This window comes from Balaenoptera musculus, chromosome X (genome assembly GCF_009873245.2).
Source record: "Balaenoptera musculus isolate JJ_BM4_2016_0621 chromosome X, mBalMus1.pri.v3, whole genome shotgun sequence".
In the NCBI taxonomy this organism is placed as follows: domain Eukaryota; kingdom Metazoa; phylum Chordata; class Mammalia; order Artiodactyla; family Balaenopteridae; genus Balaenoptera; species Balaenoptera musculus.
In genome coordinates, this window is record NC_045806.1 from 73,046,286 (window position 1) to 73,051,772 (window position 5,487).

Consider the following 5,487-nt stretch of genomic DNA (forward strand, 5'->3'; position numbering starts at 1 on the left):
AATTGAAACTGTGATTAAAATACCTCCAACAAAAAAAAGTCCAGGACAAAATGACTTCACAGGCGAATTATATCAAACATTTAGAGAAGAGTTAAAACCTATGCTTCTCAAACTATTCCAAAAATTTGCAGAGGAAGAAACACTCCCAAGCTCATTCTATGAGGTCACCATCACCTTGGTATCAAAACAGGGCAAAAATATCACAAAATAGAAAATTACAGGCCAATATCAGGGATGAACATAGATGGAAAAATCCTCAATTAAATACTAGCAAACCAATTCCAATAACACATTAAAAGTATCATACACCATGATCAAGTGAGATTTATCCCAGGATTGCAAGGATTCTTCAACATACATAAATCAATCAATGTGATACACCACATTAAAAAACTGTAGAATAAAAGACATATGATCATCTCAATAGATGCAGAAAATGATTTTGACAGAATTCAACACCATTTATGAGAAAAACTCTCCAGAATGTGGGCATAGAGGGAACATACCTCAACATAATAAAGGTGATATATGACAAACCCACAGCAAACTTCATTCTCAATTGTGAAAAATTGAAGCCATTTCCTCTAAGATCAGGAACAAGACAACGATGTTCACTCTCACAACTATTATTCAACATAGTTTTGGAAGTCCCAGCCATGGCAATCAAAGAAGAAAAAGAAATAAAAGCTATCCAAACTAGAAAAGAAGTAAAACTCTCATGTTTGCAGATGACATGATAATCCTAAACATGCTACCAGAAAAATACTAGAGCTCATCAATGAATTTGATAAAGTTTCAGGATGAAAAATTAATGCACAGAAATTGCTTTCATTCCTATACACTAACAATGAAAGATCAGAAAGAGAAATTAAGGAAACAACCCCTTTTACCATTGCATTAAAAAGAGTAAAATACCTAGAAATAAACCTACCTAAGTAAGCAAAAGACCTGTTCTCAGAAATCTATAAGATACTGATAAAGGAAATCAAAGATGACACAAACAGATGGAGAAATATACCATGTTCTTGGATTAGAAGAATCAATATTGTGAAAATGACTATACTATCCAAAGTAATCTACAGATTCAATGCCATCCCTATCAAATTACCGATAGCATTTTTCATAGTATTAGAAAAAACAATTTTTTTAATTTGTATGGAAACAGAAAAGACCCCAAGTAGCCAAAGCGATTTTGAAAAAGAAACATGTAGCTGGAGGAATCAAACTCCTTGACCTCAGACTATACTTCAAAGCTACACTAATCAAAACAGTATGGTACTTGCACAAAAACAAAAATTAGATCAGTTGAACAGGATAGAAATTTCAGAGTTAAACCCATGCACCTATGGTCACCTAATCTATGCCAAAGAGGCAAGAATATACAATGGAGAAAAGTCTCTTCAATAAGTGGTGCTGGGAAAACTGGACAGCTACATGTAAAAGAATGAAATTAGAACACTCCATAACACCATGCACAAAAATAAACTCAAAATGGATTAAAGATATAAATATAAGACCAGATACTATAAAACTCTCAGAGAAAAACCTAGGCAGAACACTCTCTGACATAAATTGCAGCAATATCTTTTTGGATCCACCTCCTAGAGTAATGGAAATAAAAAAACAAAAATAAACAAATGGGACCTAATTAAACTTAAAAGCTTTTGCACAGGAAAGGAAACCATAAACAAAATCAAAAGACAACTCACAGAATGGGGGAAATTATTTGTCAATGAAGCAACTGGCTTAGGATTAATCTCCAAAATATACAAACAGCACATACAGCTCAATATCAAAAAAACAAATAACCCAATCAAGAAATGGGTGGAAAATCTAAATAGACATTTCTCCAAAGAAGACAAACATGTGGCCAAGAGGCACATGAAAATATGCTCAACATCACTAATTATCAGAGAAATGCAAGTCAAAACTACAATGAGTTATCACCTCACACCCATAGAATGGCCATCATCAAAAAAAATCTACAAATGATGAATGTTGGAGAGGCTGTGCAGGAAAGGGAACCCTCCTACACTGTTAGTGGGAATGTAAACTGGTAGAACCACCGTGGAGAACAGTATGGAGGTTCCTTAAAAAACTAAAAATAGAGATACCTTATGATTCCAGCAATCCCACTCCTCAGCATATGTTCGGAGAAAACCGTAAATAAAAAAATATATATATGTACCACCATATTCATTGCAGCTCTATTTACAATAGCTAGGACATGAAAGCAACCTACATGTCCATTTACAGAGGAGTGGAATACATACATACAGTGGATATACATACATACAATGAAGTATTACTCAGCCATTTAAAAGAATGAAATAATGCCATTTTTAGTGACATGGATGGACCTAGAGATTGTCATACTGAGTTAAGTAAGTCAGACTGAGAAAGACAAATATCATATGATATTGCTTATGTGGAATCTAAACAAATGGTACAAATGAACCTATTTACAAAACAGAAATAGGGTCACCAAGCTAGGAATCAAACATATGATTACCAAGGAGGAAGGGGGGGATAAATTGGGAGTTTGGGATTTACATACACCCACCACTGCTATATATAAAATAGATGACTTATAAGAACCTACTGTATAGCATGGGGAACTCTACTCAATACTCTAATGATGTATATGGTAATAGAATCTAAAAAATAGTGTGTTAGTGTATATGTATAGCGATTCACTTTTCTGTACTGCAGAAACTAACTGGTCATTGTAAATCAAAAATACTCTAATAAAAATTAATTAAAAAACAGAAATGAGCAAAATTATACAATTTCTTCTTTCAACTTATAGTTTTAAACTTTACATAATTGGCTTATATGAATCCTGGATATTTATATGAAATCAAAGCAACAATGATGCTCTGCAAAATTGTTACAGATTATAGGTAAATTCAATTAATTTAAAAAGAAATTTAATGGCAAAAATTGGTATGTATTTATTTATAATTTTGTTTGCAACATTAACAAAAAAAATTTCTGTATATTTTCCTTTGTCTGTATAATAAATGTCAAATGTCATAAATTGGCATTCTAAATCTTTGATTTGATTGACTTCATTTTCCTTTTTTATTTCTATTTATCAGTTAGTTTATTGATTTCTTCAATAAATATTTTTAAATACCTATGTTATGAGTTATATTTCTGCTACTGGAACATATAATGATGAAATGATGATGATGATAATAGTGGTGACTCAGTCATTGCAAACTTTTATATAATACTAGTGTGTATGAAGCACAGTTCTCAATGTGTCACATACACTAAGTTGATCATTTTAGCACAGCTATGAAGTTAGTGTTATTATTATCCCTAGTTTGCAGATAATGAACATACAGCATAAAAAGTTTAAAAGAATTGCTCAAGAGCACATAGCAAATAAAGTGTGGTGCAACTTGATCTGCAGCTTTGTAGGAGATTGCAGCCAGGCCCACAACTTGAACTATGTTTCACAAACATATGAAACATATGTATGAGAATGATGTCACTGTTTGGAGCCCTCAGGCAGGATTCATCAAAGTGAATATGCAACGGAAGTTGTCAAACAAAGTTTAGTTAAATAGAAAACACTTACAGTGTTGATTGAATTGAAGAGGACAAAGTTAGAGCTTCTGCTCATCACAAAATAATTCTCCATGGTGACAATCATACTGGTATCTCAGTTGTGGGGCTTACTATTGATGCTAGACTGTTATGTAATTTTATGGACCTGGAATCTTTTGATTTCAGATTTGTAATTGACAGACCTCTTACTGTGTCTCGTCTTGTGTCTCTAATTAGAAGCAAGACCCGGATATTAATACAATAGTATGGCTGTAGTCCATGTGGTTTTGGGAGGCTTATTACTGGTTATTATGATATGGGCCCTCATGTTTTCCAAACCTGTCCATCTTCTAACGATTTTGACTGCAGAGCTATGTCCACTGGAGAATGCTTGTCAATCACCCTGTCCTTACATGCAGAGATATATATCTTAGTTTATGGAGTAAAATTTGAATGAACTGGTTAAACATAGTCTATGTGCCTTAAGAGAGACTTTTATGAAGTGCAGCACCTAACTACAAAGAATTTGTCCACTGGAATTGTTAATAAATACCTGCAGTTTATGATCTATAATGATGTTAATGTGTCCCCTACTCATGAAAAGTCTTAAAGACCACAGAGAGGAACACAGCTTATTTAACTTGCTGATGAACCTGAAGAAAAGGCTAATGAATCAATGGGACATTAAATGATAAAGCTGTCTATATAGGTACTATCAAATAAGTAAAAATGCAAGAACACATACTGATGACAATAATCTATATTTTGAAACAAAATATGCAATGTGGTGGAATAGTATTAATATTTGTAGGAAGTAGACCAAATGTATGTTTCTTCCAAGTCACCTCACTGAAGCCATGTAGTAGGGTGCATTTTTCCTTGAGAGAATGTATATAATTATTTTCTAGAAAGTATAGGTATCTATACTAATGATTTTATATGAAGACTATAGTGTCTTTGTGTTTTTAACTTAAACTGAGAAATACAATTGTTTCACCTGCAAAAGAAAAATTGTGAAATTAGGATTTAAATTCAGACAACCTAGATTCAGAGACTTGGTCTTAAATATTATGCTTTACTGTTTCCCATAAGTACTTTCAATTTTTAGAATAACCATTAAATCTACGTGCACAGACTTTCTTTCCTTTTTCTCATTACTCAAATTCAGTCCATTTTCACTCCTCATCTTACAATTTCCTCATTACTCTCCAACCAAAATTAATAGTTACTTCCTCTGTGTTTCCATAATATATTTTGAAAGACAATTGTAGCATTTATTCAAATTTTCCTTGTGTGTTTTTATTGTTTACAGGTTGGTTCTTTTCATTAGGTTGCAAACATAATGAGAACAAGGTCTATTTTTTATTAATAATTATATTTCCCCATTTTCCTTAGCATAGTGCCTTGTACTTAATACCTGTTCAGTAAATGTTTTTAGAGTAAATGAACTCATTATATCTCCTTTGAAGAACATCATAGAGAACTTCACAGATATATTACCTGTTCAAAACAGAGAAATCTGAGAATGGTATATATTTCATTTCATTAATTTTTACTCTTTCTTATTATTTGTATTGCAAATTTACTTAGTCAATATATTCTGTATTAATCACTAAAACCGACCTTTAGAGTTGAAGGTTATTGAGAAGTATTGCCCATCTATTTACTTAGGCCTCTGAGAAATCTTGGAAGTGAGTTGTCATAGTGAAATGTGGAGTTTCATTTCAAATTATTGTTCTATAATTACCAAGAGAAAGAGGACTAAGAACATACCTACTGAACAAAAAAAAGTAGAAGTGAGAAATTTCAATTGTCTAGTACTCAAGATTTTTCCAGATCAAACAACAAGAACAACAGGCACTATGCTTTCCAGTGAATAGAAAATAACATTTCTGTTATCCCTGGCTGTAAGAAATTATAGTATATCAG

The 5,487-nt window shown here is 32.4% G+C and overlaps 1 pseudogene; it reads left to right on the plus strand.

Moving 5' to 3' along the window:
• The first annotated feature begins 3,459 nt into the window (after nt 1-3,459).
• LOC118888314 lies at nt 3,460-4,168 on the plus strand (annotated as a pseudogene).
• The last annotated feature ends 1,319 nt before the right edge of the window (nt 4,169-5,487 follow it).